Source organism: Lissotriton helveticus, chromosome 1_2, assembly GCF_964261635.1.
Source record: "Lissotriton helveticus chromosome 1_2, aLisHel1.1, whole genome shotgun sequence".
In the NCBI taxonomy this organism is placed as follows: domain Eukaryota; kingdom Metazoa; phylum Chordata; class Amphibia; order Caudata; family Salamandridae; genus Lissotriton; species Lissotriton helveticus.
In genome coordinates this window covers 426,500,885-426,520,796 of record NC_136058.1, presented here as the reverse complement: position 1 = coordinate 426,520,796, position 19,912 = coordinate 426,500,885, and the positions used below count along the sequence as shown (strand labels likewise).

At 46.0% G+C, this 19,912-nt stretch overlaps 1 protein-coding gene across 1 annotated transcript in view; it reads left to right on the top strand.

Moving 5' to 3' along the window:
* Positions 1–19,912, top strand: part of LOC144807477 (uncharacterized) — a 106,649-nt gene that overhangs the window by 82,469 nt on the left and 4,268 nt on the right. Inside the window, exons 3-4 of the mRNA XM_078673122.1 lie at positions 9,569–9,669; positions 19,506–19,606. The gene's annotated coding sequence lies outside the window, so the exon portion shown is untranslated. The remainder of the gene's footprint in view (positions 1–9,568; positions 9,670–19,505; positions 19,607–19,912) is intronic.

The following is a 19,912-nucleotide window of genomic DNA, read 5'->3' as shown; positions in this document are numbered from 1 at the left end:
CACATCATATACTCAGAGGTGCGTGGGGTGAAAGTATCCGCATCAGTAGGAAGCGCAACTGCGCTTAGATGTTATTCACTACTCTGCGGGTATGTCACATTTGTATGAAGGGCACAGGGGGTTCATATACACATGTCAGGTGTCTATTTGCTTGTGGACGTCACGTTGCCGAGTCGTTGAGAGCGAAGTCTGGTCAGCAGGGTTGTTGTTTTACGGAGGTGTTGTTTTTAGAGGCTTGACTCAGTTGAATTTCGCCCCTTGGAACATGCGTCGAGTAATGTTGTTAATATTCTATGAGAAACAACAAATAACATTTGCATCACTTCCTTACTCAGCTTTTTCACTGAACCTTACTTAATTAAACTTACTTAGTAATCTCCTGCTTGATGCTCTGCACAACTTCTCTCTTGTTAGAAATGGGATCGCTGGCTGGCCAAGGCTTGCGCCAAGGTCAGTCAGAGACCACCATTCCCACGTCAGGGCAAGGGAGTTACACGCCAAGATAACCCCTGCTCACCCCCTTGGTAACGTGACACGAGCAGTAAGGCTAAACTCGGAGGCAATATGAGTTAAGTGTTTGCGCGCACCCAGCGACAACACCCAAGGCCCACCACAAAGGAAACTCCACACAAGGTTATGTATAAAAATAGTTTCTTTTGACTACACGGAGCTTTTTACCTGATCTGACTAGGACGTCAGCGGCGCCCATTCCTCACCGCCCACAGCTCGCCGCACCCGCTCCGCTGGTGCCGCGTCGCGCAGAGGGACTCAGGGCACTCTGAGGAGGGCTTGGTTGCTGTTGCTTGGCTGAGGGTGAGAGGCGCTAGCGGGGCTGCGAGCGTGCAGGGACTCCAGGAGCCAGGAGTCCCTGCGAGACCGTCTATCACCTTCCGGTCCGCTCTCCCTGCTGGCCCCGCCCCTCGCCTTCTGAGGACTTTTAAATCTCCCGCCACTGCCTTTCCTGCGGGTTTCTTTTGACTACACGGAGCTTTTTACCTGATCTGACTAGGACGTCAGCGGCGCCCATTCCTCACCGCCCACAGCTCGCCGCACCCGCTCCGCGGGTGCCGCGTCGCGCAGAGGGACTCAGGGCACTCTGAGGAGGGCTTGGTTGCTGTTGCTTGGCTGAGGGTGAGAGGCGCTAGCGGGGCTGCGAGCGTGCAGGGACTCCAGGAGCCAGGAGTCCCTGCGAGACCGTCTATCACCTTCCGGTCCGCTCTCCCTGCTGGCCCCGCCCCCTGCCCTTCACGCTCCCTATTTCCTCCTCCTGTCCTCCCGCAGCGCGGGACGCAGCACGGGCGAAGACTGGGCAAAGACTGGGCCGTTTGAGGCCGTTCGAGGACTAAAGAGGACTGGGCTGGGCCACGCCCCCTGGTTGGTTGGTGCATTATACAGTTTTATTGGTGTAAAATTTTAAAATTTTAAAATTTTAATACTTATTTATTGTTATTTATTTCTTAAATCTGTATAATGTGCTCGCGGGGTAGTAGGAGTAAAACCCTTATGGCTGCAAGTAAATCGAACTCTAATCGGACACTGGATGATTTCCTAGTCAAAACCAATTTGGCTATTGACGAGGAAATCAGTAAAATGCAGCACAGGGTCTCTTTAGATCTTGAAGCTGCACGAAGGCTATCCGAGCACTTGGTTACTACTAGAAAGTCTTCGATGGGGAATATTGCCTCTGCCCGTACACCCGAGCATACAGTAGGTCCGCGGCCACTATTGACAACGGCTGTCATCCATCCAGCACCTTTTGTTTCCTCCTCAATATCCCCTTCGATCCATTCACCTACTCCATTGGTAATAACTAAGGATCCCGTGCCATTAACCTCCATGTTAGGTACCATGCTTCCCCCTAAAACTAACTCACTTATGAATACAGCTAGGGCCAGGAAAATGGCAATACGTAAAAAGAAATGTATTGCCAGGGCCATCCATGCTCGAAAAAAGGCGAAAATCGCTAGATCAAAATTTTTCGATAGTAGAAGGGCACTAGGATCCCTTGGGATAAAGGATGGTAGTTTAAAAATTAATCCGGGCACTCTGGGTGTGGCAGCCGTTTCGGATTTAAACAGCTCCGCGGATGATAGCATCCCGGTTGCCTCCCCAGAGACAACTAGAACTGATGATCCGATGGTTCAAGTGGGTGGATCACCAATTGATAGAGGGGGTGATGAAGAATTTCTTAATTTAGTTTGGGGTACGTTAAAACAGCTACTTACTCCCTTAGAATTAAGGCTTTCTCGTATAGAGAATAATCTGTTGGAAATGGATAAGACCATAGTTACCTTGGCCAGCCTGAGTCTAAAGGAAATGGAAGCTAAACGTGCTAGTGAGATTGATTTAGCTCCCAAAATAAAAGAACCAGTATCCGTACCATTACCCATACAATTACCTCAAAATATTCCTATGCCCTTACCGTTAGTAAAACCTATACCGAAGCCACGCACCACTGTTGCAAACCAGACTGCATCAACTCCAATCGTTGTTGCACCAAAATTATGTCCCTTGCCCAATCCACCCTATAGGCAGAATTCTAATCTACGAGCTGCCCCACAGCATAGGAAAATGCAAAATTCTCTGAATAATTTTCAGCGGCCGATCAGTCGCCCCAATTTTCATGGCGGCTTTATTGATCTTCCACCAGAAGCTGGGCCCTATGTGACCATACTTGCTGGAGTTCCAGAGTTGGATCAGAATTCCCAGGAGAATCCTCAATCCTTGAAAAATAAAGTCATTCATTGGCTTAATTCCAACACACAGCTCCCTGTTCATCATAGAAGCAGCATATTAATGGTCCGTAGAGTGCCATGGATAGGCCCCACACCTAAGTCCTTGGTAGGTGACTGTATTATTGTTTCTTTTGCTGATCCTTACACAGCACAGAATATATGTGTGCGGCCATCGTATGAAGTTAACCCTACAATAGTTTTGAGACCCCTTACCTTCTTTTATCCTCCAAGAACTCACTATGCGAAAGAAGGTTCCTGGACTATTGTCCAGAATGCTGGACGGACATCAAATAGGTTCGATGGACATAGCCAGCAAAATTGGTGGCAAGGGGCACCAACTACCAACACGTTTGGTCCTTTGCAGGAGGTGGCGGGATGGTTCCCAAATAATATCCCGTTAAGAAATCGTTTTGATCCACTTATGGGTATGGATGAGCAAGATTGACCACCACAATATTCTCCTGGTAATGCCCGGATAATAGAAGAGTCCAGCCAGAGGGCGAAGGGTGAAAGTCGCAACAACAACCCATGGGTGAAAGTTCCCATCGGTGACGGTTGTGCTTCCAAACCCCAAGTCCCTGTGGCCGGTATCAATACAGAAAGTGCGTCAAGTGCAATTATTGAATGGCACGTTCCGGAAGTATCACTTAAGCCAGTCACAAAGACCCAAAGTGAACAAAGGATCTGCTTAATTTCATGGAATATTGCTGGGCTTGTTCAAAGACTGGAGGATGAGGCATGGTTAGATTTTGTGGGTGTTTGTGATATTTTGTGCCTCCAGGAAACATGGAGCCGTTGCACACAGGATATTGATGGCTTTCAAGCCCTTAATACCCTAGCGGTAGCCTCACAAGCTGGTAGGGCAAAAGGTGGTCTAATGACAGCAACCTCATTAAAACTGTGTAAACTTGTAATTACCAAGATAGTTGACACCCCATGGTTCCAAGTGCTTATGTTGGTTAACTTGTTTCCTGAACCGTTGTTATTGATTAATTGGTACTATAACATCTTTGATATTAACGAGACAACTGTAATGTTGAAGTTGGAGGAGGCCATGACCAGGGCACGTCACGAGCATCCCCTACTTTTTGTCATCTGGGTGGGGGATTTTAACTGCTCTTTATGTACCCATGGGGACTCGAAGGTGTGTGGATTGAGAGATTCCCACGACCTTCCTTTGACACATTTCAAACATACACCCCAGGGGGACGCTTTAAATAATATCATCATTTTGAATGACCTAGCTATAGTGGAACCCTGGGTTGGTCCAGACTTGGCCCCGATACCGACATTTCAGGGAAGTAGAGGCACGATGAGTTTTATTGATTTTGTAATTATTTCCAATGGGTATTTCCATTATGTTGATAAACTGGAAGTAGTTGCTAATGCTGCCAGTGACCACAATCCCTTAATCCTATCCCTTTTCTGTCCTGTTAAACTCAAACATTCTGTTTGGGATCAACCTATAAAATGTAACAGGAATCAAGGCATTACTCTTAAATGGGGTAAAATAGATGCAGCAGGTCTTGAGGCCGAGATCATAACTGAACATAGCTCAGAATATGATGTATGCCTATCACCGACATCTAATCCCGAAAAGGTTATAGAGAATTTTGAAATATTATGTGGGCACGTAGCCAAACGCCTTACAAAACCAATTGGGAAAAACAAAAGGTCAGGGCCCAGATGGTTTGATGCTGCATGCTCGGCCACACATAGATCCCTGAAAGTGGCACTAAATCAAAAACCAAGGGATATAGAATTAGTTAGGGCATCTAGAATGGCCTATAAAGAAGCAATAAGAACAAGGAAGCTGGACCTAAAAAATCTGGCTTGGGAAGATTTAGAAAAGGCCTCTGATTTGAAGGACAGTAGGCTATTTTGGGAAGTAATTAATCGCCCTCTTTTCATAAGTAATGGTAAGGATAATATTGTGATGCAGATTCCTTGTGAAACATGGGAATCACATTTTGGGGCTATTTTTAACCCACATGGAACTTCACCTAATGAATTGTCATTGGGAGACCCTAGGGAATTAGTGGTTTCGCAATCAACTTTGTCTCTGAGCTTATCACTCACCTTGCAAGAAGTAGAAGATGCTCTGTTGAAAGGTATGTCATTAAAAGCTCCCGGCCCTGATCTAGTGCCATTGGACTTTTTCAAGCACAATGTCAAGATTTGGGCCCCTCTTTTATTAAATGTATTTAGAGCAGTTGTTATTAGTCGTATTCCATCATCATGGAAGGAGGCAGTAGTGGTGCCAATTTTTAAGAAAGGCAATAGATCTGACCCCCGATGCTATCGCCCAATCTCACTAATTGACGCATCATGTAAGATATTGGGTAGGGTTATTTTAGCCAGATTGGAAACATGGGCAGATTCGGTGGGCCTTATTGTAAATTCCCAATATGGGTTCAGGAAAGGCAAAGGTACTGTCGAACAGTGTCTAAACCTGGCACTGATTATAGGGAAATACATGAAGGCAATGAATTCTTCCATTCATCTTGCCTTCATGGATCTCTCAAGTGCATTCGACACTGTCTGCCGAAACAAGCTGTGGAAGATGATGGAGGATATGGGTTTCGAGGAACCTTTGGTTCTTCTGCTCCGTAGACTCCATGAAGCAACCACTGTAGCCATAAGGTTCGGGCCAGGGGGAGAGAAAACAAAGTCTATTCCCTCGACTGAGGGCGTCCGTCAAGGATGTATTTTAGCCCCCTTCCTGTTCCTAGTTTACACTAATGGGCTGGAAAAATACCTGTTGGACCACTGCCATGATTTTCCAAAGGTTAATGGCAGGAGTGTACCGATGCTTTCTTACGCCGACGATACGGTATTAATGACTCTCACAGGAAATAGTTTGCAGCATTGTCTTGATGCCTTCCATACTTTTATGTTGGACCTAGACCTGAAGGTAAATTTCACCAAATCCTTTGTTATGGTCTGTGGCCCAAAGGGCACCAAAACCAGAAAGTTTGTAGTAAACAACTGTACCATTGAAAAAGTGGAAAACTTTAACTATCTGGGAAACCTCTTTAACAACAAACTAAGTTGGGCCCCGTTAATTAAGACTCGAGTCCAGAGTGCTAGCCGCTCTATTGAAGGACTGTTTCGTTTCTGTGGGAAGTTAGGCCAAAAACCCGTCAAACATCTAAAAACCCTGTATAAAGCAAAATGCTTGTCAGTAGCTATTTATGGGGCAGGGGTCTGGGGAACCGAAAGCCCTGATGCAATACAAATTATGGAGAATAAATTTTTAAAACGTGTATTGGCTATTCCACTAAGTTCCTCAAATAGATTTGCCCATGATGAGGTAGGTTTGAGTTATGTGAGTGACACAATCCGTCTCTCCCCTCTTCTATTATGGGGCAAAATATGGCTGTCAGAGGATCTACAATTGTCTAGAGACATCCTTCGGGATTGTCTAAAATTGACATACATGAATAAGATCCCATGGTTGTCTTATGTAAATGAAACACTTCATAAAATAGGCCTGGGTGATATTTTTGATAGTCCTGAAAACATTCAGGGAGATATCAAATCTGTTATCAAAATAAGTTATTTGAAATCCTCACTTGTGCACCCTTTGGTTAGCCCTCAAGAATTTAAGGTTACTTTATATCACCAGTTTTATTTAACCTTTATAAATCATGTGCAATGGCGATTCTATTTGACAAGGTTTAGGTTACACATTTTGCATTTTCTTTTTGCGTTCCCTAGACAGGGGAGCTGGTGTGAGAGACTGCCCCCCTGTCCCTGTAACAACAAAGATAGCCAAAGCACGTTGCATGTTGTTCTTTTCTGTTCTTTATACAAGGATCCGAGAATGAGGTTCATTAAGCCGATCCTTAAGGAAAAACAACTTTGCCATTATAAAGAGGGCTATGACCATTTGTTAGCTTTGTCTACATCTGACGTCTGTTGTGCAATGTTAAATTTTATACGTGTGTCACTCATGATCAGAAAACGGTATAGCTAATTTTGGCTCCCAGAACCAGTTTTGTTGCTCAGGTATACTGTTGTTTTATTTTTAAACACAACATTGATATGAAGTATTCATGATTAATTGAACCTGATCGAATAGCAATGGGCCATAACTTTTCCTATTAATCAATGTATGTTATTAATTTACCGTACAAATTTAAAAACTGCTTCTAAATGAATTTTAAAGTATGTTCTAAAATGTATTATTTTACTTTTATGATTCTTATGTGAATCGAATAAAGTTTATGAACTGAACTGTATAAAAATAGCCCTTTTATTACACCAAAACACATTAGATAAAAACACACACTTTACAATGTGCCAACAGGCACAGGCAGAATTTACAGGGGATATGTACAAGACAGGGCCACCTGGACCACAGTCAGGAATATGCACTTTTAGATTTTAGAATAATAATTACTGTAGGACAAAAATGAAACATAGAACACACAACCAGTAACAACTGGTAAGAGGTAAGTACCACCTATGCAACCCTAACCACCTTAGGAAAATATTACGCAGGGAACCAGGACCTCACTAGTAACACCTGTACTAGGAGAAAACAACCACCTAAGTATTACCATACATTTAGGGGTATAAACAAGAACACGTTACACATGATAAACATACATTCAGCGGTGTAAGAACAAGGCACATGACGCATCAAAACACATTCAGAGGTGCAGGAGATCACAATTGCGCAGAAATCACATTAGTCACCACCTGTGACTGTACCCAGGCCAACTGGCCTATCGGGGCTAGGACGCCCTGTGTCCCAAAGTCAGGGGAGCCTAAACGTAGCAGCTGCCCACTAAGTGCTGGGCAGCTGTAGCAACAATGATGGGGCCAACGTGGGAGCCTCACAGGCTCTGAACAAAGGAAATGCCCCCTAGAGCCTCCGTGGCTCTGAACAATGTGGGGCCAGGTGGGAGCGGCCACTGCCTTCTGGGGCCGCTCTACCACTGGAGAAAATGCCCCTGTACTGTAGGAGTCCCTCCCGGGGTACTCGCAAAATGCAACAAATGCTGCCTGAGCCTTGCGGGGCTTGAAAACAACGATGCGGGGCAATCGTAGGACTCCCCCCTGGGGACTCGGAGAAAGAATGCCCCTGAGCCTCTCTGGGCTCCAAACAACTGTGGCGCCTTGAGCCTCTCGGGGCTCTGAAAACGACTGTGGCGCCTTGAGCCTCTCGAGCCTACAAAAATAACGGTGGCGCCTTGGGTGGAGGGAGCGGCCCGCGGCCCGCTGCCAGCCGGGGCCGCTCTACCCTGAACTCTGCGCGGCCCCCGCCCGGCCCCCCCCGAGTCGCCCGCACTCACCGGGACTTGGCGCGGGGGCTTCCTCTCCCTCGCTGGACTGCTCCGTAGGTGCCACGGGCGGGGCTCCCCTCCTCTGGGGCGTCGCCGGTGGCCGCGGCTCTGCTGCTGCACCCCGGGGCTCTCCTCTTGTCTCGGGGCCCTGGGGAAAGGAGGTTGCTTCCTGGTGTCCAGAGGTCCCGCCCCCGGCATGCCTGACTTCCGGCCGGGCGGCGGCGATTCCTTCCTTCTTAGACACGGGGTGAGCTCCCGGGAGGCGGTAATCTCGCGGGGCAATGCCGGGTGGGCACCAGCAGTGGCCCTGAATGCTGGTGAAAACTAAAACGCTTCCCAGCGCTTAGCAGCAGATCAAGCGCTCCCAGGCGCTAGGTACAGATAAAGCGCTCGCAGGCACTGGATGAGCACACATCCAGGACAAAGTAAAGCGCTCCAAGGCGCTTAGAGAAATACAAGTCCAGTAAAAATAAAGCGCTCCCAGCGCTAGAGGCCATTAAGTCCAGGACCAGTTCAAAGTCCTTGAGGAGGTGGGGGGCAAGGTCACAGGGTCCTCCTAGACAGGGAGGCAATCCCCAGTGGTGGTCCTTCTGGCGCCCAGCAGCAGCACCCCCTCAGCAACAAGATCCAAGAAGAGAACATTTTGCAAGGGGACACAGCCCCTTTTTATACAGGGAAAACCTTTGTCTTGGGTGCTGGGTGGGGGAGAAACCAGTCGCAGCTGGTTTTGGAGCACTCTTGATGTACTCAGCCACCCTTCCTATTCACTAGGGTCATCAGTCGCACCACAGGGGCGGAGCCAGCATTGTGTGGGGAAAGCCCAGCCCTATTCAGGTCCCAGATGCACCCCTACCTCACATCAGCATGCTAATCTCTCCACTCACCACCGGGGCAGACCCATCCAGACTCCTGGAGCCTGGCATCCCAGCCAGCTCCAGCCAATCACACGCCAGCACCTTCACAGCACATGCACAGCCATGTCTAGAAGTGGCACTTCCACACTAGACACATACATGCCACATACATCATCTCGCAGCAGTCAATCACACGAGTCTGCACATACCAGACTCGAGCCTGCACACCCCACGCCTCAGGAATTACCAGGGACACATACATTCCCCATGCATGTCTATGGGAGGGCAGGCCTATCTTACCACTCGCACTCAGAGTGTGCACGCACTTGCCACTGGGACACAGTGAAAGTGCGCAGAAACCAAAAATCACCATCACCAGGTCACCATTAAAAAGCTAAAAGTTCAGGGGTGAACCTGCCAGAAGGGCCAAGTCCAACATCTCTATTAAACGAAAAGAAAAGAAACAAAACACTCAAAACATTATAACACTTTTGCTGTAGCTGTACACCTTGGAATAGTCCAATCATTTTTAGCTGACTGTAGGTTTTTCAATTGTTCCTCTTTAAATTAAAGAGTGTCCAAAAATTGTTCTTACTTCAAAAGGTTCAAAAGGTAAAGTCTTTGCTAGCGGTGGGCGCCTTTTAAAAGAGGGGTTTTACTTAGCTTTCTTTCTTTCCTTTTGCAGAAACATCATGGATTCCAGATCAGACTCGAAGACTCAGACAGCGATGCAGAACCGAAGACTCTGAACAACTTGGAGCTCTGGAAAATCTCTGACGACCTCAGGTGAGTGTTTTCAGGTACCCGCGATGTTCCCTCGAAGCAAGCTAGAAGGCTAGGCACCTTCTGGAAGTCCGGGTGTGGCTTTTATACCCAGCCACACCCTAGGACGTCCGTTCTGCCGTATGCGTCATCCTTGCTTTCACGCTGTGTTCCGAACTTCACACAGCGCAAGAGCATTGCTGACATGAACTCGTCCTGGAAGTTCCTCTAAATCTGGTTTTCTCAAAGAAAGAGGCATTGTTTCAAAAAGCGGTTTGAAAGACAAACCTTCCTGCATTTACTCTCACTAAATCAAAAGAAACCCGTGGTGATAAGTCGGTAATAGTACAACAGTACAAAAAAGCATTGGTAAACACAATCATCATTACGTTCATTAACATGCACTATCCACACTTAATTATAAACACCAGGAGTGCAGGATGCACGGGACAGGGGCGGGTTTCTAAAGGGGTATAAGAGGTCATTAGATTTCCTTAGCAGTCGCTTAGGAGGTCCTCTGAGTTAGAACTCGGCAGTGATAGGTCCAGGAACAGCGGGATCATGACAGTACTCCCAGAATCCCCCCTAAGACGATAGGGACATGTTTGGGTTTCTCAGGATATCTGACATGAAGGTTTTTAGAATCCTTGGAGCATTTTTTAGGTTAGCAAGTGGTTCCCATGAGCGTTCTTCTGGGCCGTAACCCTTCCAATCTACTAGGTAAAACAATTTACCTTTAATCCTTTTTGAATCAAGAACAGCCTTTACTTCAAATTCTGGAATCCCGGCTACCTCAACAGCTCGGGGGATGATGAAGTACCCTAATTTCTGGGTTACATGGTTTTATCAAAGATATATGAAATACCGATGAATTCGATATGTTGCTGGTAACAGTAATTTCACGCTAACAGGGTTGATAACCTTTCTATGGTGAAGGGACCTATGAATCGTGGACGAAATGTTTTATGGCATTTTAGTTTTAGATGTTTCGTTGCTAACCAAACCTTGTCTCCTACCGAATAAAGTGGTGGCTTAGAGCGATGTTTATCAGCAAATGATTTCTGTGTTTCCTTTGCGTGAGCCAAATATTGTTGGGCTTTTTGTTGGACAGTAACCAAATGATTCACGTAATCAGTAACTGCTGGGATTAAGGTTAAATCTTTACCTACTCCTAACATGTCTTTTGGATGAAAACCATGAACACGAAAGAAAGGAGACATACCAATAGATGAATGATCTGAGTTGGTGTACGCAAATTCTGTAGCCCATATAATATCAGACCATTCCTGGTCACAAGTAGCTAACATACAACGCAAGAAATGTTCAATAGTCTGATTTGTGCGTTAAGTTAGACCATCTGTTTGTGGATGATAACTAGATGAGGTACGCACTTCCATGTTCAAAGATTTCCCCAAGTTTTGCCAAAAGTGTGAAATAAATTGGGTGCCACTGTCCGAAATTACAACTGATGGAATGCTGTGTAGTTTCACAATTTCCTTTACAAAAATATGAGCCATTTCTATAGCTGAAGGAAGCTTTTTTAGAGGAATGAAATGAGCGTATCGTGAAAAATGATCTACAACAGTTAGAATTGTGGTGAATCCAGTCTTGGTACGAGGCAATTCCACTATAAAATCAATAGATACTGTATGCCATGGCTGCGGTGGTAAAGGCAAAGGCAAAAGCAAACCACTGGGAGCTCGATGAATTGCTTTGTTTTGGCTACAAACAGTACAAGTGTCTACATAACTTTGAATGTCTTTGAGCATTGTTGGCCAGCAAAATTGTCTTTTAATTGGCTGATACATTTTAGTTACTCCAGGGTGGATTGACAGAACCGAATCATGATATGTTTGTAATACACGTTTCTGGAGGGACTCAATGGGGACAAACACCTGATCATTCATACACAATAGGTTTTCTTTCCATTGTAACAATGGATAATTCTTGCTCCAATCTTCTCTTGATTGTGTTTTAAGAGCATTTTCTATATCAGACACGACATCAGAATCAATAAGACCTATAGGAAGCGATCTGCTGGAATAGTTGGATGAATAGTTTCTTGTTTTACATTCAAATCATCACTAATACGATTCTCGATAAAGCATCTGCTTTATTGTGTTCTTTTCCTGGACGATAAGTGATGATAAAATCAAAATCATTAAAGAATAAAGTCCAGCGCAATTGGTGAGGAGACAAAGCTTTAACAGATCTAAGTGATTGTAAATTCCTGTAATCTGTATAAATAGTTACAGGATGTCGAGCCCCTAGCAAGTAGTGTCGCCATTCCTTGAACACAGCCTTTATGGCCAATAATTCCCTATCGGCAATGGCATAATTTTGTTCTGTGGGGGATAATTTTCTCGAGTAATATGCAATTGGATGCATTTGTCCAGTGCTTTTACTTCTTTGGGATAAAATACCTCCTATTGCAAATTGAGAGGCATCAGCTTCCACAATGAAAGGTTGAGTGGGATCTGGATGTTTTAGAATCGGGCGGTAGTGAATTGATTCTTTAAATCTTGAAAAGCCAATTCTGTTTCTGAAGTCCACTCATATTTCGTGTTTTTTCTTAGCAATTTTGTGATTGGAGTAATTCTTTGAGAGAAATTGTTTATAAACCGTCTATAAAAATTTGCAAACCCTTAGAAGCTTTGGATTTGTTTTACAGTGGTTGGACTAGGCCATTCGATTATTGCTTGAACCTTCTTTGGGTCCATTTCTATGCCAGATGGGCTAAGGATGTACCCCAAAAAATCTACTGTAGTTCAAGTTCAAGTTCTAAATTTGTATAGCGTGCTATTCACCCAGAGGGTCTCAAGGCGCTTAAGGGAAGAGGGGTTCGCTACTGATCGAACAGCCAGGTCCTGAGTTGTTTTCTGAAGGAGAGGTGGTTCTGTGTAAGACGGAGGTGGGTGGGGAGGGAGTTCCAGGTCTTGGCCGCCAAGTAGGAGAAGGATCTTCCTCCCATGGTGGCTCTTCGGATGCGTGGAATCGTGGCGAGGGCTTGGTTGGACGATCGTAGTTGACGGGTGGGGGTGTAAAAGGTCAGGCGAGTGTTGAGGTATCTGGGTCCTAGGTCGTGAAGGGCCTTGTGTGCGTGGGTGAGGAGTCGGAACGTGATTCTCTTGTTGACGGGGAGCCAGTGCAGGTCTCTCAGGTGACCAGATATGTGGTTGTGGCGAGGTATGTCTAGGAGGAGTCTGGCGGAAGCGTTCTGAATGCGTTGAAGTCTATTCTGTAATTTGGCTGTGGTTCCGGCGTAGAGGGTGTTTCCGTAGTCCAGACGGCTTGTGACAAGTGCTTGGGTGACCGTCTCCCTTGTTTCGGTGGGGATACAACGGAAGATCTTTCGGAGCATGCGTAGGATGTTGAAACATAATGATGAGACGGCGTTGACTTGTCTGGTCATCGAGAGGGAGGAGTCTAGGATGAATTCCAGGTTGCGAGCATGGTCCGTTGGTTTGGGTGCGCTGCCTAGGGCCGAGGGCCACCAAGAGTCGTCCCAGGCAGAGGGGGATGATCCTAGGATAAGCACTTCCGTCTTGTCTGAGTTCAGTTTTAGGCGGCTGTTCTTCATCCACTCGGCTACGTCTTTCATCCCTTCGTGTAGGTTGGTTTTGGCGGTGGTTGGGTCGTTGGTGAGGGAGAGGATCAGCTGGGTGTCGTCTGCATAGGAGATGATGTTGAGATTGTGTTGGCGTGCGATGGATGCTAGGGGACTCATGTAGACGTTGAAGAGGGTGGGGCTGAGTGATCCTTGTGGTACACCGCATATGGCTTCGGTGGCGTCTGATCTGAAAGGGGGGAGGCGGACTCTCTGGGTTCTTCCGGCTAGGAATGAGATGATCCAGTCCAAGGCCTTATCTTGTATTCCGACGTTCCTGAGGCGTTGTACAAGGGTGCGGTGGCAGACTGTGTCGAATGCTGTGGAGAAGTCCAGGAGGATGAGGGCCACTGTTTCCCCGTTGTCGAGCAGTGTCCGGATGTCGTCTGTGGCTGCAATAAGGGCGGTCTCTGTACTGTGGTTGGCTCAGAAACCGGATTGTGAGGGGTCTAGGGCATTGTTAGATTCAAGGAAGGCGGCAAGCTGACTGTTGACGGTCTTCTCTATGACTTTGGCGGGGAATGGGAGGAGCGAGATGGGACGGTAGTTCTTAAGCTCGGTGAGTCCGCTGTAGGTTTCTTCAGGAGGGCACTAAGTTCGGCATGTTTCCAGCTTTCCGGGAAGGTGGCGGTGTTGAAGGAGCAGTTGATGGTGTCCCGGAGTTGGGGGGCAATGATGGAGTCGGCCTTGTTGAAGATGTGATGGGGGCATGGGTCGGTTGGCGATCCGGAGTGGATGGAGTTCATCGTGCGGATGGTGTCTTCGGTGCTGATCGGGGTCCAGGCGCGGAGGGTGGTGGTGGGGGGCTTCTGTTTTGTGGTTGGGGGAGTGGTCAGGTCGCCGAAGCTGTTATGTATGTCAGCAATCTTGCTGTGGAAGAATGAGGCAAGAGAATGAGTAGTGACAGGAAACAAGCTCATTTCTAATTTTACAAATAAATAATTTTGTAAAAGCTGTTGCAGAATGGCTCGTACTTGCTTTACATGCTCTGACTTTTCTTTTGAATAAATGTGAATATCATCTATAAAGACGATACAACAGATGTCAAGAAAATCTCTTAAAACTTAATTTATAAAAAACTGGAACGCGGCTGGAGCGTTGCAGAGTCCGAAGGGCATGACTTGATGTTCGTATAATCCGAATTTTGTACGGAACGCAGTCTTCCATTCATCACCCTCTCGGACTCTCGCCAGATGATATGCTCCACGTAAATCCAGTTTTGTATAAATGGTGGCATCTTTGATTTGGGCAAGTAAAGTTGGAATTAACGGTAGTGGATATTGATTTTTCACTGTTTTAGTTTTAGGCGGCTGTTCTTCATCCACTCGGCTACGTCTTTCATCCCTTCGTGTAGGTTGGTTTTGGCGGTGGTTGGGTCGTTGGTGAGGGAGAGGATCAGCTGGGTGTCGTCTGCATAGGAGATGATGTTGAGATTGTGTTGGCGTGCGATGGATGCTAGGGGACTCATGTAGACGTTGAAGAGGGTGGGGCTGAGTGATCCTTGTGGTACACCGCATATGACTTCGGTGGCGTCTGATCTGAAAGGGGGGAGGCGGACTCTCTGGGTTCTTCCGGCTAGGAATGAGATGATCCAGTCCAAGGCCTTATCTTGTATTCCGACGTTCCTGAGGCGTTGTACAAGGGTGCGGTGGCAGACTGTGTCGAATGCTGCGGAGAAGTCCAGGAGGATGAGGGCCACTGTTTCCCCGTTGTCGAGCAGTGTCCGGATGTCGTCTGTGGCTGCAATAAGGGCGGTCTCTGTACTGTGGTTGGCTCAGAAACCGGATTGTGAGGGGTCTAGGGCATTGTTAGATTCAAGGAAGGCGGCGAGCTGACTGTTGACGGTCTTCTCTATGACTTTGGCGGGGAATGGGAGGAGCGAGATGGGACGGTAGTTCTTAAGCTCGGGGAGTCCGCTGTAGGTTTCTTCAGGAGGGCACTAAGTTCGGCATGTTTCCAGCTTTCCGGGAAGGTGGCGGTGTTGAAGGAGCAGTTGATGGTGTCCCGGAGTTGGGGGGCAATGATGGAGTCGGCCTTGTTGAAGATGTGATGGGGGCATGGGTCGGTTGGCGATCCGGAGTGGATGGAGTTCATCGTGCGGATGGTGTCTTCGGTGCTGATCGAGGTCCAGGCGCGGAGGGTGGTGGTGGGGGGCTTCTGTTTTGTGGTTGGGGGAGTGGTCAGGTCGCCGAAGCTGTTATGTATGTCAGCAATCTTGCTGTGGAAGAATGAGGCAAGAGAATGAGTAGTGACAGGAAACAAGCTCATTTCTAATTTTACAAATAAATAATTTTGTAAAAGCTGTTGCAGAATGGCTCGTACTTGCTTTACATGCTCTGACTTTTCTTTTGAATAAATGTGAATATCATCTATAAAGACGATACAACAGATGTCAAGAAAATCTCTTAAAACGTAATTTATAAAAAACTGGAACGCGGCTGGAGCGTTGCAGAGTCCGAAGGGCATGACTTGATGTTCGTATAATCCGAATTTTGTACGGAATGCAGTCTTCCATTCATCACCCTCTCGGACTCTCGCCAGATGATATGCTCCACGTAAATCCAGTTTTGTATAAATGGTGGCATCTTTGATTTGGGCAAGTAAAGTTGGAATTAACGGTAGTGGATATTGATTTTTCACTGTCAGATTATTAATTGCGCGATAGTCCATACACGAACGCAATTCCCCCCCTTCTTTGGAATGAAAAAGAGAGGAGAAAAACCGGGGACTTAGAATGTCTGATAAAACCGTTTGCTAAGTACTCATCAAGATAGGTGCGTGTCACGGGGTCACGGGATCGGTCATAGTATTCCCTGTGACTGGTTTTCAATCTACTCCACAGGATTGGACTGGGCCCTTTAATGAAAGCTTGGACTTGCCTGAGGTAACGTCCCCCTCCGTGACGTCGGATTTCGTGGGCCTATCCGCTTCAACGTTTCACGCTGAAAAGGTAGACCCGGAAGAACACAGCGTCGGAGCCGTGAGAGGAAGAAGCCGACCCGAGGAGAGGACGACGAAAGACCCCGAAGGAGTTTCACACCGGGAAGAGGAGTCGAGGCAGCTGAGGACTTCTAGAGACCCCGCGGGAGCACCCGAAGAAGAAGACGCGACAAAGGAGAAGCCAGGAAGCCACCGTCATTACTCTTCGTACAGCCACGCTCAGGAAGACGTGTGGCTCAGCAAGATACGAGGCCGGCTCAGAGGTCTTCTCTCTTTCAAAGGGGGGGCCGGGTAACGAGTAGGCTGGGAGGGATCCTCAGTTGTATACGGGAAACGTTCACTTTTACTTTGTGCACTTTCACTCCACAATCTTAGGGTGAAGCGCCGCTGCGTTGCCATTAAGATTTTTTTTAAGGTAAGGGTGATGGTTACTTCCCTCCTCACAACGTTACCCTCACACCCTGCCCCATAGCCTCGGTAGTTTAGAGCTGTGATCTAAATGCCACCTCTCCTTTTCCTTTCTTTTGGGCTGAGCCGGTGACGAGGTAACCTACTCCGAAGAGCCGGTAGGAGACCAGAAGGACCAGACTAAAGCACCGGACTAAACCAAGACTGTTTCTGCCTGCATACTGTGTACCGGAAATAAACCTTCTTTCAAAAAGCACTTCCTTACTATTGGCTCCTTCCCTCCTTTTTAACCCCTAAAGGTTACAGTGCATAAATGTTTGTTCTCTTTCTCTGTTAGCGCATAGGTGCGGCTACAAGGTAAAGTTGCCCCAGGAAGTAAATCAATCTGACAATCATAGTCCCTATGAGGCGGCAGGGTGTTGGCCTTTTTTTTATCAAAAACATCCAGCAAGTCATGGTATTCCTCTGGAACTCTTGCAATTATCAGGGCATTTTTTGACTCTTTTGGAAAATCATACCCTTGTATTGAAAGTTCCGAACCAGGATATTGTTAATCTGGTTTAAACAGTATGGTCCTATTAGTCCAGTCTATGTAAAGATTGTGAAGTACTAGCCAAGAATTAAACCAAACTGAGGACCATCAATAATGTCAAAGGTTATTTCCTCAACATGTTTCGTAGCACAAGTCATGTTTAATAATTCAGTATGATGTTGTATAGGTCCTGAAGTCAATTCCTTACCGTAAACTGCTCTAACTATCTCTGGAGAAACTTTCACTATTTTCTGTAAACCTAACTTACTGAACAATTGGGTATCTATGAAGTTGCCTGTAGCTCCTGAATCTATCAAAGCATCAATAGACCAGGATCGAGTTTTTCATTTTGTGACTGAAGCAAAATTCGCATACTAAGATGACATTGTGAGGCAGTTGGTGTCATGGAGGCCAAACTAGTGTGTGCACTCGGTAAACTGACATCTTTGTCTACCGAGTTTTTTAGTTTTCCGACTGCTGTATGGCGGCAATATCAGCAGTTTTAGTCTTTGGTTTTACAGGTCGAGTGGGACAATCTTTTACGAAATGTCCTGTTTTCCCACAGTACATACATTGGTTTAATTTCCTACGCTTTTCTTTTTCGTCCTTTGATAGAGGTCCTCTAATGGTCCCTATTTGCATAGGTTCAATCGCGTCTAACTTAACTGTAGAAGATTCGTTTTTAGTGCTAGCCCTACCTTTAAACAAAATCATTCTATAGTCAGACTTCCCTTTTTCGCCCTTTCTTTCAGAAATTCGGTGATTACGTTTTACAACAACAACGATAAATTCCTCACAATCGGTTGGAGGATCTAAGATTTGTGTGACCATATCTTTTAATTCTTCCCGTGAACCTCAGTAGAACAAAGACACACGTTTTTCTTCTGGCCATTCTGCCTCAATAACCAGTCTATTGAAAGTGGATATGTAATGCAAGAGATCTGACGTTCCTTGTTTCAAATTGAGTAGTTCAGGATCCGCTGATTGTACGAATACATGTTTCGCAAATAATTTTTTCATGGCGAGTTTGAACCGTCTAAGGTCATTTAGAATCGGATCGTTTCTTTCTACATACGGTACTGACCACAGAGCTGCATCACCACCCAAATATGATAAAATGAAGGCAACTTTGGAGGAATCGTCAGGAAACGTGGTGGGTTTCGCCCAAAAATGGAAATGACACTGATTCAAAAATATTGTACATTTGTTACAATCTCCACAAAATCTTTCTGGGGTGCCAGGGGTACTGTGACTGGTGTCATAACCTGTATCTGAGTGTTAGCAGAGGTCGTAGGTGTGGTATTCCCACTATACAATGTTTGCATGGCTGGTTGGAATGCAGACGGCTTTAGAAAAGGCTTCTTTTCTGAGGGGAAAGTCCAGGTTGTTGGACTAGGAGTTTGTATTCTGCTCTGTATTGCTGACAGATCTCTTCGCAATTCTGTGTTTTCTGATTAATTTCAACTAACATTGCAGCTATATCCTGAAGCGAAACCTGTGAAGTTTGATCCATAGCGTCTGGGCAAAATGGTGTTCGTGGGCTTAGCCTTCTGTCAGGTATATCAAAGCACTCTTACCTGTGTGTTCTCGAACCCTTACCTGTAAGGTGCTTGATAGGATTTGCAGAGACGCTATGAGCCAAACTCCCAGAAACCCTATCCTACAACCTGTGATTCTTATAGTTACACTAGGGTGGAAGATAGTAGTTAGGGAGGGAGGCCGGAATCTGACGCTAGTGAGTTTTCTTGTAGTCGACCTGCGAAGCAACAAGAAACTCCTTAGAATAGTCGTCCTATTATGTTTACCTACTTTCTTAATGAACATCTAACATATTCCGAGCTGTAACATCTAAAGGTTCCTACCTGCGACGTACCAAGGTAGGCTTCGTGTCCTGGGAGTCGTTGAGAGCGAAGTATGGTCAGCAGGGTTGTTGTTTTATGGTGGTGTTGTTTTTAGAGGCTTGACTCAGTTGAATTTCGCCCCTTGGAACATGCGTCAAATAATGTTGTTAATATTCTATGAGAAACAACAAATAACATTTGCATCACTTCCTTACTCAGCTTTTTCACTGAACCTTACTTAATTAAACTTACTTAGTAATCTCCTGCTTGATGCTCTGCACGACTTCTCTCTAATAAACTAAAAAAATAAATAAAACACTCAAAACATTATAACACTTTTGCTGTAGCTGTACACCTTGGAATAGTCCAATCATTTTTTCCTGACTGTAGGTTTTTCAATTGTTCCTCTTTAAATTAAAGAGTATCCAAAAATTGTTCTTACTTCAAAAGGTTCAAAAGGTAAAGTCTTTGCTAGCGGTGGGCGCCTTTTATCAGAGGGGTTTTACTTAGCTTTCTTTCTTTCCTTTTGCAGAAACATCATGGATTCCAGATCAGACTCGAAGACTCAGACAGCGATGCAGAACCGAAGACTCTGAACAACTAGGAGCTCTGGAAAATCTCTGACGACCTCAGGTGAGTGTTTTCAGGCAAACGTGATGTTGCCTCGAAGCAAGCTAGAAGGCTAAGCACCTTCTGGAAGTCTGGGTGTGACTTTTATACCCAGCCACACCCTAGGACGTCCGTTCTGCCGTATGCGTCATCCTTGCTTTTACGCTGTGTTCCGAACTTCACACAGCGCAAGAGCATTGCTGACATGAACTCTTCCTGGAAGTTCCTCTAAATCTGGTTTTCTCAAAGAAAGAGGCATTGTTTCAAAAAGCAGCCCGAAAGACAAACCTTCCTGCATTTACTCTCACTAAATCAAAAGAAACCCTTGGT